Raw genomic sequence first — 13,639 nt, forward strand, 5'->3', positions numbered from 1 at the left:
TGACCATCGCTTGCAGTTATGAGAAGACTTGAAGGCTTAGTGGTCAGTCGGGACGGGGGAGGCTCAATCAAAAGTTTGCAATGGGGCCCAGCCATTTCTAGTTACTCCTCTGGTGGTTAGTAAATGTACTGTAAGTGAATGTAAACCTGCCTGGGATACACATATAGCTATCCGAGGATAATAGTAAAGGAAATAATAGAAGGGCGGACTACAGTAGATGGACTAGATGGACTTTTTCCGCTGAGAATCTTCTATGTTTTTTACAGTAAATTAAAATTGGAGGATGGTTGAACAGTATCTGGAGCTTGGATTACCACACAGCTATGAACGTCCATTCAGAAGTGGTTGTTCGGCCAAGTGTGTTTGAAGAAGATCCTACGCTCTTGAGATGCAATCCTACCATCCAGAAAGATGCGGGATTATTGTAAATAAATATTGTATTGTAAAAAAACTGAATTCTTCTTTTGTGTTGTTTGTTTTATTGAATCTGAGAGCTCATGAACAAGGTACAATTTTTGGTGATATTTTCTAAATTTCCAATTTCATCATCTATATTATAAAATGATCCGGAGATCTTCAGTTTTGTTAACTTTTACAGGTCCCAATACACTTTACACTTTAGTTGGTGGTCCTCCTCACAGTTCCTGGAACAGACAGAGGTGGCAGCAGGGGGCACTAAGTGATAAATCTGTGCAAATCTTAGGCTATGTTCACACACTTTGCAACAACTGCCATGATTTATACAAAACATACTATTCTATTTGAATTACGTACGTTCTATTTGAATTATTTGAATCCTGGTCGGAGTGTATACACATTCGGCTGCACAAAAAACTGACATGACAGTTTTCTGCAGCCGTTATTTATTGAATTGCGGCTGCACAAGACATGTTAGTTCACACAGTTGTGTAAAGCGGTGAAATGGGATGTGGGCGCACACGGGTGTGACTGCATCCCAATTCACCAGAAATGAAGATCATCCGGTATGGTCTTCTGTAACACCGGCAGTTCTGTGACCCGGCTGTTCTGTGAACAGCCAGCATTATACGTAGTATGAACCCAGCCTAAGACTGTGTAAAGTTTTGAGTTTTTATCTTCCCTACTTTGTGCCACCAACTTAAAGAGGACCTGTCACCCCTGTGCCGAGGTGACAGGCTCCTGACCCCCCGTTAGAACCCCCTATACTCACCTAATCCCACCGGGTCCCGCTTCTGGATCCGGTCGGGTGACGGAGATCTCAGCCGCTGAGAGATGAGTTCAACATCCATAGAGAATGACAGGAGAGTCCAGCGCTCCGTCATTCTCTATAAACGCTGAGATCTCCGTCACCCGACCGGATCCAGAAGCGGGACCCGGCGGGATTAGGTGAGTACAGGGAGCTCTAACTGGGGGTCGGGAGCCTGTCACCCCGGCACGGGGGGGGTGACAGGTTCCCTTTAAGTCCTCATTCACACGTCCAGTGATTTTTAAGGACTGTGATTCCGTCCCGCTAGCTAGTTTTGTGGAAAATCATGCGTGATTGCATCCGGTTTTATATCTGTGTCTGTATGCATCACCCCACTATATATTCCACCTTGTGTAGGCTGAGCTCTATAGTCTCCTTCTATGACATGCTGATGTAATGTCCCAGCACGGGTGTGCCACTGAGTTTTTGTTGGACCTGCGTAAAGTAGCTCCTGAAACAGTGATTTCCTATGGCCATCCCACTCATCTCACCTGCATATTGAGTTTGCTAATGAGCCGATGGCCATATCCCCACGACAGGACCAAAACAGGGATCGGGAAGCGCAGGAGTCGGTATGTATGCCGTGCCCTGTACAGGGGTTGGGTGGGTTTTGGGGGGTGACCCGGCTGACTGGCTTCCTTTAAGTCTGAGTCGGGAAAGGTGCACAGAAGTCTTTTTTAATATACTGTTGAAATCTGCAGATGGAGTTCGCTATATTGAGATTTATGATGTACCATGAGATGTTTATGATCATTTCTCATACACATTATTTACTGTGTTACAAATTGTCCCTCTAGTTTCCTTCTGGTTTCCATTTATGTGGTAGGATTTGAGATGATGAGATGGGAAGGACGTGATGAGATGGGGAGGAGGCGTGGCCTCTTCTCGTGCCTCATTTTTTATGATTTACGCCTGCTTGCAGGCGTAAATCATTATCAAAATCCACACCTGCTTGGAAGCGTGCCTCTCTTAGTGAATCCTGCCGTGGAAAAGGGGGCGGGGCCTTAAATAAGACCGTCGTGCTTGTACGACGGTCTTCATAAATCCCCCCCTATGTGTTTAGATGTTCAGATAATTTTACAAGAGGGACCCGACAGGGCTGTTCCCTGTCACCCTTTCTGTTTAATCTTGACATTAAACATTGAACCTTAAGGGGAAAGGATATGTCAACAGGAGGGAATACAGGGGTTCAGAATGGAAGGAAATAGCGATAAACCTCTGCTTTATGCAGATGATGTGTTGCTTTTTGTTACAAATACCATTCAAAATATCCCTTGGTTAATGGAACCAATTTCAGTTTTTGGGCAGTTTGAAGGTCTTAGAGTAAATGGGGAAAAATCCTCAGAGCTTCCATTATCAGGTGATAGAGGTCCCACTAATATTGAGTACTTAGGTATTGGGAGGGTTAAAGTAATTGAATACCTAGGGGATAAAATATTGGCAGACAAAAATAAATACCTAGAACTGAATATTAAGCCATTGAATTAGAAAACTAAGAAAAAAATGGCAATGGCAGAAAGAATCGCAATAGTTAAGATGGTCCTGCTCCCTCAATCGCTATATTATTTACAAGCAGCCCCACTTTGGATCCCAGACTCATGGTTCATGAAAATAGAAGTATTGATGAGTAGACTGGTATGGGGAAGAAAAAAGGTTAGAATAAAATATTGTGTTCTGGTTAGACTGGATTGGCGGGGTGGTCTTTCCTTGCCGGACTTTGGGCTTAATTTTTGGCTGCTGGAGACCAGACCCTGGTGAGGTGGACCTCCTTGTCCATTTTAGGTGTTATTATGAATCAAACAGGTGTTACCAAGAATATTTTTGAAGCACTGGAGGCTGGGAGCTTCTTTTCCACAATTATATGATAAAATTTGGAACAAAATCAAAAAGCTGTGCAGGATTAAAAATAGCTTGTCATGTACACCATTGTGGGGAAATAAAAATCTGAGAGAATTTTTCAAACGTAGAATGGCACGGTTTTGAGGAATTAAAGGGGTTATATATGTTAATCAATTATTTAGTAATGGTAAATGTGGGGAAAAAGTTTAATGTATGACTATTTTCTGAGAAATAATAAAAATTTAAATAAAAAAAATTGCAGCTATTAAATTAATATTTTAACCTTTGTACAACTTTGGGTCATTGATTCCTCAATGCCCAGGTCGTTTTGGGACTTCAGCTTATGGGACCATAATGGGACCAGGCTGTTAGAAGCCTGTAACAGCAGCAGGGGAGAGAGGGGAGGGGACCTTACCTCTTTCCCGTTCCCTGACGGCCTCTGTAGCCAGGGCGTGTCTATGGCTACCATCGGGGCTCTGTGATCACATCCCTCTGAAGCCCTATAGATGCTGCGGTCGTGTCATCCTGCAACGTTAGTTAACGTTGCTGCAGCCTCTGTGGTGATAAAAAGGCCTCTGTCTGCTGCCAAGGGCGCTGAAAGGGCTTAGGGCCATGTTACATGGCTCAATATTTCCGGTAAGCCAGCAGCGATTTAGTATATCAGGGCTCGCTTACAGAGCCTAATACACGTCTCGATTATAGGGCAGCAAGGGCTGTATATATAATGTTAGTGTCCGTGTAGCCTTCGCTTTATTGTAAAATAATATACATACTTACCTGGTCTTGTTCCTCGGTGTCCTCAGGCCTTATCTATTGGATTCTGTGGTCACTGCAGCATCAGCTCTCACTACTGATCCTGTCTCTGAAGTGACAAGCCACTCAGCCAATCACAGGCCACGGTGCTGTCCTGTTTCTACCAGTGATTGGCTGAGTGGCCTGTCACTTCATAGACGGGACCAGAAGCGAGAGCTGCAGCTGCGGTGACCTGGGAATCCCACAGACAAAGCAGCAAGCACGCAGTGTAATGCAGTGTAGTGCAGGGTGCACATGACAGGGATATAATGGGGAACATGTAATGGGTTAATATGAGTGTGACGGGAGACTAAGAGGAGGTTGAACCACAGGGTAAGGGGAGGTATTAATAGATATATAAGGAAGGTGTAATAGGAAGGGGACATTGTGGAGCGGCTCTTCAGCTGATCGTTGTCTTTATTACATGGAGTGATATCGGTCTGATTTGGCATATTGTCGCTCTGTGTAATAGGGCCCTTATCCTCCACTGTGTATTGCACACCTCAGATGGGCTGTAAAACCCCCGCTGCACATGATGCAAACTCTTAGGCTATGTTCACACTACGTAAAAAACACGGCCGTATTTCATAACAACGGCCGTATTTGCGCAAATAACATCTGTTGTTTGCGTAAATACGGCCATTGTTATGAAAGATGGCCGTGTTTTTTATGTAGTGTGAACCCGGTCTTAGACTGTACACACACACACACACACACACAGACAATTTACTTTACCATCATTTTTTCCCATGTTTGAATCACAAAACCACACTGCGCTCTTACTGCGTTTTTACCTTTAATTGCAGCGACTTTGCTTTGTGGTTATTGCAATACCAGTATAACAGGTGACAGACATGTAAACACACTGAGAGATAGGACCACACTCTATCTAGTAATACATCTGTGTTTGTTGCCCGTAGAAACCAATCAGAACTCGGTAAGATGAAAGCTCGGCTCTAGTTTGTTGCTATGGGAGAAAAGCCACAGATTTACTAGTAGATGGTTATTACTGATCTCCCCAGTAGTGAGATGTCTCCCCTGTTCCATCATGTGCTGTCACTGGTCACATTGTACACCTGAGGCCGTACACAGCAAGATACACTGTCACTAATATACCATTACTTCATCATTGTTTCTATTTACATTTTATTGCCCCCATAGGAGATCATGTGATGACAGATGTTGTAACAGGGACAAAAAAAACTATCATGTGACCATAGCAACCAATCAGATCATTGCTTCAATTGGAAAACCTATAAGCACTAATCTGATTGGCTGCCCCAGGTATTGACCCTAGCAACCATTCAGATCATTGCTTCTATTGTCAAACCTATAAGCACTAATCTGATTGGCTGCCCCAGGTATTGACCCTAGCAACCAATCAGATCATTGCTTCTATTGTCAAACCTATAAGCACTAATCTGATTGGCTGCCACAATAGTGGTATAAACAAAGTGATGTCACCATGCCTCTGGTTAACATGACAACAGGGATCAAATAGACAGATGTCATCCACAGCTTGCTGCCACCAGAGAAACCACAGCACACTATATACATCACAGGAGCGTCCTCCATCTCCTGCTACACAGACATCTCCTCCTGGGACATGACTGGAACAACGACCTACATGTGTATGCTGGAGTACCACAGGGTGAAGACTGAACTACAATACAGGTGGGTCTATCTAGGCCGGGTGGGGATGAGTGATAGATAATGGGGGAGGGGCAGGTGTAAGATACAACCTATAATGTTTTCTATTAAAGGGATGAAACGCTATTGCTGTGCGCAGTTACTGGATGTGGCTGTACTGGGACTCCACCAGCTATAGTTATAGACACAGGCAGTATAACATTTCTTCTTATATCCAGGTTACACACACATGTATTACACTGAGATACACCAGACTTTTAATGATAATGTTTGCTATAAAATGAAAGCTGGGCTCTGATTGGTCTCTATGGGAACCACAGTTGTTCTGTTAAACACTATCGGCTAGAGGGGCTAAAATAGTGAACAAGAAGCAATATACTGCAATGCTAATGTCTCCTGTGATATTGTAGCAATGACAGATGCAGATGGATTGGATCACAGTTACAATGAATATTGGTATGGTATCAAACAGATTGACCTGCTCCGTGATGAGGATGATTGTGTTGAAGATGATATGAGTGATAGTAATATCCAGATAGGGGTCAGCAGGTGGGTGAGTAGTCCATGATGTCCAATTTTTGTAACTTCAACGAGTTATCTCCAAAAAGAACAAATAATACTTCTTCTGGCAGGTGGCGCTCTGCAGGTGGTGCTCTGCGTGACCAGTCTGTCAGTGACTGAATTCACCGCTTGGCAGGAGTGTGCACACTACCGGCCGGAGCGCGCCACCTGCCAGAAGAAGTACTATTTGTTCTTTTTGGAGATAACTCTATGGATATACAAAAATTGGACATCATGGACTACTCACCCACCTGCTGACCCCTATCTGGATATTACTATCACTCATATCATCTTCAACACAATTATCCTCATCACGGAGCAGGTCAATCCTCATCACGGAGCAGGTCAGTCTGTTTGATACCATACCACTATTCATTGTAACTGTGATACAATCCATCTGCATCTGTCATTGCTACAATATCACAGGAGACATTAGCATTGCAGTATATTGCTTCTTGTTCACCATTTTAGCCCCTCTAGCTGATATTTAGAGTGCCCAGGGACCAATCAATACATAGCGCGGAACGGCATCATTTTATAATAAGCACCTTGCATCTCACATTTGGCGTGCAGATAGCCATATTGCCCAGTACTTTGCTTCACACAACTTTCCTAGGGTCCTGAACGGCAGCGCTGGTATGCATTTTTTCTTTACTGTTCTGTTAACAGTTTTAATACAAATGTTTCCTCTTTCTTTTAAAGCTGCGGAGCGCTGGAGAGAGAACAATCCTGGGGCAAAGACTACAGGTGACGTCAATCCAACATTACTGGGAGGGGATTGGGCAATTCTGCTCTGTACACTGGTCGCCTTTGCAACAGTGTTACAAATGCCCGCAATTCAATTATCCATTGACCACAATGTAAAGTACGGCTGCTGGACGTGTTTTACATTGTGTGAACAGCTATTGTTAATAGGCATGTTCTTTATTTTAACGTCCAATCTGAAAAACGGATGTTAAAATGATGAAGTTGGAACACAGTGGGCGGCATTACATTGAATTCAATGCAATGCCGCGGCTGCAGAAAAGAATAGACATTGATTTAATTGCAATCAGTGTCGGTTCTTTTCCAAAAAACAAGCCTTAGGCACACAATTTAGACTGGCCCAAACTGCCCACAGCAACCAATCACAGCTCAGCTTTCAGCTCTGATAAAATGAACCAGAGCTGTGATTGGCTGCTGTGAGCAGTTTGCACCAGTCTAAATTTTTATTTTGTTAATAGTGTTAATTAGCTCCATTTTATTGCGAATAATGGAATTTGCTGCAAACAAAAAAAATAAAAATTAAAGCTACCTGTAAGCATAGCCTTATGTTTGTACCAATGTTATTTATGAGGGGATAGATGACATATTATCTGTGGTCATGTGCTGGGGTAGCCATAGTATCATTTTTGTATAATTTGTTGGTCAATATAAAATAATAATCCGATCAGTACATCATTGGGTAAAAGAAAAAGAAAACCACAACTAAACATGGCACACGATCTAGGCTTTCTATTTGTAAAACACTGTATTGGAGAGAACAAAAATCAGATAAAAGTCCAGGGGCAAGGGCAATATGCCAGCTAGAGATAAAGACTGTTATAGTGCCCATCATTGAAATAGAAGACATGGGAGAAGAAGAAAGGTAAAGACTGTTATCAAACCCATCATTTCTAACCACAGGCTACTTCCCAAATATTGCACATGTGAATGTAGTATGCTGTATGATAGTTGTGGCGTATGTCTGTGATCATGTGCTAGAAGTAGCTGTGGTTTCCGTTTTGACAGAAGATGTGGTGGCCAGAAAGAAGATAGAACAAGAAGACCTGGGGCGGAGGACTACCCTCCATGGACAACAAGCCAGCTAAAGATAAAGATGAGTATGCTATTATACCCATTCATTCTCACCACAGGCTATCTTTTAAATATTGCGCATGTGAATGATGAATGCTGTATGATAGTGGTGGCGTATGTCTGTGATCATGTGCTAGAAGTAGCTGTGGATCCCGTTCTGCAAGAAGAGGCAGTGGCCAGAAAGAAGATTGAACTAAAAGACAGCTACTCTCCATGGGCCAAAAGTCAGCTAAAAAGAAAAATGGGTATTTAATTATACCCATCATTTTTCACCACAGGCTATCTTACAAATATGGCACATGTGAATGTTGTATGCTGTATGATAGTTGTGGCGTATGTCTGTGATCATGTGCTAGAAGGAGCTGTGGATCCTGTTCTGCACGAAGATTCTGTGGCCAGAAAGAACATAGAACAAGAAGACCTGGAACAGATGACTACTTTCTATGAGCAAGCCAGCTAAGGATGAAGTTGGGTATGGTAGTATACCCATTATTTCTTACCACAGGCTATCTTCTAAATATTGCACATGTGAATGATGTATGCTGTATGATACATGTGGTGTATGTCTGTGATCATGTGCTAGAAGTAGCTGCGGATCTTGTTCTGCAAGAAGATGCCTTGGCCAGAAGGAAGATAGACCAAGAAGACCTGGGACAGAGGACTATCCTCCATGGACAAGATGCCAGCTGAAGAGAATGATGGGTATGTGATTATACTCACCACATGCTATGTTCTAAATATTGCACATGTGAATGCTGTATGCTGCATGATAGTTGTGGTGAATGTCTGTATTCATGTGCTAGAAGTAGCTGTGGATCTAGTTCTGCAAGAAGATGCCTTGGCCAGAAAGAAGCTAGAACAAAAAGAGCTAGGACAGATGACTTCCCTCCATGGGTAATAAGCCAGCTAAAAAGAAAAATGGGTATTTGACCATACTCATTATTTCTCACCACAGACTGCCTCTCAAATATTGCACATGTGAATGTTGTATGCTGTATGATAGTTGTGGCGTATATCTGTGATCATGTGCTAGAAGTAGCTGTGGTTTCTGTTCTGCAAGAGGAGGCCATGGCAAGAAAGAAGATAGAACAAGAAGACTTGGGACAGATGACGACTCACCAAGGGCAAGATGTCAACTAAAAAGAATAACAGATATGTGATTATACCCATGATTTCTCACCACAGACTGCCTCTCAAATATTGCGCATGTGAATGATGTATGCTGTATGATAGTTGTGGGGTATGTCTGTGATTTTGTGCTAGAAGTAGCTGTGGTTTCCGTTCTGCAAGAAGATTCTGTGGCCAGAAAGAAGATGGAACAAGAAGACCTGGGACAGAGGACTACTCTCCTCGGGCAAGAAGTCAGCTAAAACGAAAAATAGGTATTTAAATATACCCATGATTTCTCACCACAGACTGTCTTCCAAATATTGCGCATGTGAATGTTGTATGCTGTATACTAGTTGTGGCGTATGTCTGTGATCATGTGCTAGAAGAGGTGTCTGTTCTGAGAAAAGATTTTGTGGCCAGAAAGAAGATAGAACAAGAAGACCAGGGAGAGATGACTACTCTCCAAGGATAAGATGCCAGCTAAACCTATCATTTCTCAACACAGGCTCCCAAATATTGCACATGTGAATGTTGTATGCTGTATGATAGTTGTGGCCTTTGTCTGTTATCATGTGCTAGAAGTAGCTGCAAGAAGATGCTGTGGCCAGAAAGTAGATTGAACAAGATGACCTGGGACACAGGACTACCGTCCATGGACAAAAAAAAAACAAACAGTTAAAGAGAATGATGGGTGTCCCATCCAACCTATCATGTCTCACCACAAACGGTCTTCTAAATATTGCACATGTGAATGATGTATGCTGTACGCTAGCTGTGGCGTTTGTGATCATGTGCTAGAAGTAGCTGTGGTTTCCGTTCTGCAAGAAGATGTCGTGAAGAAAAAAAAGATGGAACAAGAAGACCTGGGACAGATCACTACTCTCCAAGGGCAAGATGCCAGCTAAAGAGAATGATGGATATATGATTATACCCATCATTTCTAAATACAGGCTAATCTTCTAAATATTGCACATGTGAATGATGTATGCTGTATGATAGTTGTGGCGTATGTCTGTGATCATGTGCTAGAAGTAGCTGTGGTTTCCATTATGCAAGAAGATGCTGTGGCGAGAAGATTGAACAAGAGGACCGGGGATAGAGGACTACCCTCCATGGGGGAAAATCTGGATCCTCTATTTTTCATCCACAATCCGCAAAAAATCATTTGTTTTGAATCCGTATTTTTATCCATTGTTTGCGGATCCACAAAAAAAGGTGTAGTGAAGAGAAAAGAGTGGATGGCAAAAATGATGTCAGAAGCTGGCCCAACCCCCCAAAAAAGGTCACCTGGTCAACTGGGGGTCTTTCTACAGTCATTTCTATCAGGCAGGATATTTCTGGCAAGAGGAGCTTGGTGATGTCACAAAAAAAAAACGGATCGTATATAAGGGCGGGTTCACACTACGGAATTCTCGCGGACAATGTCTGCGGAATTCTGTCAGCTGTCCGCCCGCACGGGCACACGCTTTTCCGCCGGCTCCATAGACACCATTCTATGGGCCGGCGTATTCCGCGATCCACTGAAAGAAGTGTCATGTCACGGCGCCCAGATGTGCGGGCGGACACCTGACGGAATTCCGCGGACATTGTCCGCGAGAATTCCGTAGTGTGAACCCCCCCTAAGACAGTACATGTGGCAGTGTAGATTTGGCTGTTTGTGTGACATTTGTAGTGTGTGCTATTGAAAGATCTAACTATCTTTTAATGTTTCTCTTTTATGTTGAGCTGAAGAGAGAAACTGCGCTCTGGACGGCACTAAAAGCTTCTGTGGTGTTCCTGTGATGTTCCTCTGGCCCTTAATAACAAATTGAACACAAGAACAAGTGGACACAATCTGAGGTTAGTTGGGGAAAGATCAGAAGCAATATGAGAAAATATGGCTGTACTGAAAGCTTAGTAGATGCTTGGAACAGCCTCTAAGCAGATGTGGTTAGTAAATGTTCTGTAAGTGAATGTAAACCTGTCCAGGATACACATATAGCTATCCGAGGATAATAGTAAAGGAAATAAAGTGCGGACTAGATGGACTAGTTTTTTTCTGCTGACAATGTTTCATTTTTTATTTTTTTTTACAGTAATCTTAAACTGGAGGATGGTTGAACAGTATCTGGAGCTTGGATTACCACGCAACTATGAACGTCCATTCAGAAGTGGTTGTTCGACCAAGTGTGATGGAAGAAGATCCTACGCTCTTCAGATGCAATCCTACCATCCAGAAAGATGCCGGATTATTGTAAATAAATATTGTATTGTAAAAAAACACTAAATGCTTCATTTGTGTCATTTGTTTTATTGAATCTGAGAGCTCATGAATGTGGAAGAATTTTTGGTGATATTTTCTAAATTTCCCATTTCACCATCTATATTATAAAATGATCCCGAGATCTTCAGTTTTGTTAACTTGGTTTAAAGGTCCCAATAGACTTTACACTTCAGTCCTCTGGACAGTTCCTCACACGGACAGAGGTGGCAGCAGGGGGCACTGTGTGATAAATCTAGTGCATACTTAAACCCATATTACACATAGCGATTATCATTTAAAGATTTCCAATAACGATCGGCCGCTAATGAAAACTAGCGATTTTGTAGCAAACGATTCTGAGGTTATTATATTCCCAGATTACTGTTATGAGCGATCGTTTTTACGTTCCTCAGGATGACTCACATGTTTTATCAGTGAACGGCTTATTACAAAAACAGATGTGCGAACGATCGGTGAACTACCAACGAAAATTTTTCAATATGTTAAAAATCAGAAATTAACTATTTTTCATTCGTCATTTGATCGTTGGGTGTTATTTCACGGAAAGATAATCGCTCATTTTAGGTTGTTATATCGAATTTTTAAATGATAATCACTTCATGTAATAGGGCTTTTAGACTGTCTAGTCCAGGCATGTCAAACTCTAGCCCGCAGGCCGTTATTTTTGGCCCTTAATGTAATTTAATTTGAACTATATCTGGCCCGTCGACATTGCATTAAATTATAATATGGGTGGTCTGGACAGCCGCTTGAACTGCCCATATTATAATGTTGTAAGCCAAAGGCAGTGTTCAGCCTGTGGCCTGTGAATATTTGAGCGGATACCCGACATCAGCAGCGCAGTGATGTCATCGCACAAGTCCAGGGGCCGCAGAAAAAGCCTATTGGGACAACCTGTTTTGGTACTCTCCCTGCCGGGTCAGCTAGTATGGTGGTGTGCTAGATGAGTGGGCCTAAGGTCACTTGGGCACTTTTCACGGTAACCTGGAGTAGTATAGGACCCACCCCAATACATTAGAAAAATAGAACAGTTTACTTGGGAGAATGTAGTGCAATACACTTAGTACGTTCTAAGGAATGCAGTTTAGTGCAATACAAAAATACAATCTTGCAAGATACTTAGGTGCCTGTAGTTGAGGTAGACACAAGGTGCTTGTAAGAAGAGATTTGTGCAGTAGTGAGAGAAGAGTAAAGGGGTTGACAGAGGCCTTGTCCAGTGTAGAAGTGTACTCTGCTGGGGGCGTGGCCTGGACAGCGAGGAGAGCAGACGCATGTGAGAGCTGCTCTGTGAGAACCCCGCTAATCCATTATCCTGAACTGATCCTGAGCACACTGGTTACCTGCATCTGCAAGATGAGCCCCACTAGAGAGCAATTGGCAGCGGCGGAGCCGCTGGTGGAGTTTGCCCGTAAGGAGGCCCAAGATGGCACCGGCTCTTCACAGGCGCCGAGCTCGGAGCACAGCGAGGCCTCTGATGGAGAGGAGCAGCCGGAACCCACTCTAAAAGAGGTATCGGCACAGCTTACCTCCGTACTGGAGGCTATTGCAGCGAGCACTACTTCCCTTACCGGGAAGATGGAGGAGGTGAAAATAGATGTGGGGCTCCTGAGACACGACATGCAGGCACTCAGAGAGAGGGTCCGCCATGTGGAAGATCGGGTATCCAGTCTAGAGGACAGGATGGAGCCGATGCCTGCAGCAGTTATTGCGTTGGAACACCAAGCAGAAGGTTGGCGCCAAAAGGCGGACGATCTGAAAAAATTGCCTCAGGCGAAACAACCTGCGGATACTAGGCCTGCCGGAGCGGGCTGAAGGGCATGACCTGATCGCCTTCACAACTCAGTGGCTGACTTCCTTGTTTCCTGAGGTAACCTTTTTCTCTGCATTTGCCATTGAACGCGCTCACAGAGTGCCAGCTCGACCTCCGCAGCCAGGGGCTCCCCCTAGACCATTTTTGGCCCGTCTTTTGAATAGCACAGACTGTGATTTGGTCCTACGCCATGCTAGACGCCTGCCAGAGATTACATATAATGTTGCTCCTGTTTCCATCTTCCCTGACTTCTCAGCGGAGTTACAGAAGAAACGAGCGACATACATGGCGGTGAAACGCAAGTTGAAAGAGAAAAATATTCCTTACTCGATGGCATACCCTGCACGTCTCCGAGTGGTGGATGGTGATAGAGCGGTGTTCTTTGGGACTCCACAAGAGGCGGAGGAATAACTCTATCGCCAGCACGGCCGTTCTCCTAACCGTCCATAGCTTGCTATATGTCTTATCAATCTCCATGTACAGGAGTGTTTAGCCACTGCGGCTGTTTTGAGGCATGTGTACCAGTACTTGTTCTTGAGAAGCCTCTGGTTTG

At 43.6% G+C, this 13,639-nt stretch overlaps 1 long non-coding RNA gene across 1 annotated transcript; it reads left to right on the forward strand.

Annotated features, from left to right (window-relative positions):
• The first annotated feature begins 5,356 nt into the window (after positions 1 to 5,356).
• LOC138774057 (uncharacterized) lies at positions 5,357 to 11,232 on the forward strand. The gene is made up of 3 exons (XR_011360244.1): positions 5,357 to 5,530; positions 6,770 to 10,852; positions 11,089 to 11,232. It is a non-coding gene; the product is annotated as an uncharacterized lncRNA (long non-coding RNA).
• Positions 11,233 to 13,639: the final 2,407 nt, after the last annotated feature.

Source organism: Dendropsophus ebraccatus, chromosome 15 (genome assembly GCF_027789765.1).
Source record: "Dendropsophus ebraccatus isolate aDenEbr1 chromosome 15, aDenEbr1.pat, whole genome shotgun sequence".
NCBI classification, from domain to species: Eukaryota; Metazoa; Chordata; class Amphibia; order Anura; family Hylidae; genus Dendropsophus; species Dendropsophus ebraccatus.